Raw genomic sequence first — 1485 nt, 5'->3', positions numbered from 1 at the left:
TTGCTCGCGGTCGACGCCCGTGTTCCTGGACTCGACTATTTTTTTTTTTTGTTTGTTTAATGTTGCAGGTAGATTCGCATCAACACTCGTCGCCACTGTTAGATCCGTGGTTCAGTGGATAAATAATTACACGGATGCTGTACATAAACAAATAACAGGTCTTTACTGGAGGAGGGTCATCTCTAGACTGGAGTACAGAGGCATGCACACAGCTTATATACCGGTGTGGTTACTGCCGGTACTACAGTATACAGGAGCTGTAAAAAGTAGTTCTGACTTAAAGCACATACACTACACTACCCACCCATTTAATCTCCTCCCACAGCCCATGCACACTCTCCCCTATCACGGACTCTACCCACCCATTTAATCTCCTCCCACAGCCCATGTACACTCTCCCCTATCACAGACTCTACCCACCCATTTAATCTCCTCCCACAGCCCATGCACACTCTCCCCTATCACGGACTCTACCCACCCATTTAATCTCCTCCCACAGCCCATTTACACTCTCTTCTATCTTTGGCCGTGATTTTGCCAGTGGAGGTGGAGTCGCGGTGGGAGTGCTGATTGGCGGGTTCCGGTCCCACTCCTGGCTGCATCCGTTCTGTAAAAAGGATTTTCCGTTAATAGAACTTGTTAAACCCGCCCTTGGGGGTTCCCGGCCAATTAAAAGGAAGCGTGTCTGATGATGTCGCAGATGACACGAAAATTGGTGGGGTGGTAAATTGCGAGGAGGAAAGCCTCAGGCTACAGGACGATATAAACGGGTTGGTCAGATGGGCGGAAAAGTGGCAAATGGAATTTAACCCTGAAAAGTGCGAGGTGATGCATTTTGGACGGACAAATAAGGCAAGGGAATACACAATGAGTGGTAGGACCCTAGGAAGTACAGAGGGTCAGAGGGACCTTGGTGTACATGTACATAGATCTCTGAAGGCAGCGGAACAGGTAGATAAGGTGGTTAAAAAGGCATATGGGATACTTGCCTTCATTAGCCGAGGCATAGAATATAAGAGCAGGGAGGTTATGATGGAGCTGTACAAAACGCTGGTAAGGCCACAGCTGGAGTACTGTGTGCAGTTCTGGTCGCCTCACTATAGGAAGGATGTGATTGCTTTGGAGAGGGTGCAGAGAAGATTCACCAGGATGTTACCTGGGATGGAGCGCCTCAGCTATGAAGAAAGACTAAACAGGCTGGGGTTGTTTTCCTTGGAGCAAAGAAGGCTGAGGGGGGACCTGATTGAGGTGTACAAAATGATGAGGGGCATAGATAGGGTAGATAAAGAGGAACTTTTCCCCTTAGTAGGGGGGTCAATAACAAGGGGGCATAGATTCAGGGTAAGGGGCAGGAGATTTAGAGGGGATTTGAGGAGGAACTTTTTCACCCAGAGGGTGGTTGGAATCTGGAACTCACTGCCTGAAAGGATGGTAGAGGCAGGAACCCTCACAACATTCAAGAAGCATTTGGATGAGCACTTGAAA

This window comes from Somniosus microcephalus, unplaced genomic scaffold (genome assembly GCF_052327205.1).
Source record: "Somniosus microcephalus isolate GS21.2 unplaced genomic scaffold, FLI_Smic_1.0 unresolved_chr4, whole genome shotgun sequence".
NCBI lineage: Eukaryota > Metazoa > Chordata > Chondrichthyes > Squaliformes > Somniosidae > Somniosus > Somniosus microcephalus.
The sequence above is the reverse complement of the archived record's forward strand: the minus strand, read 5'-3'. Positions refer to the sequence as shown.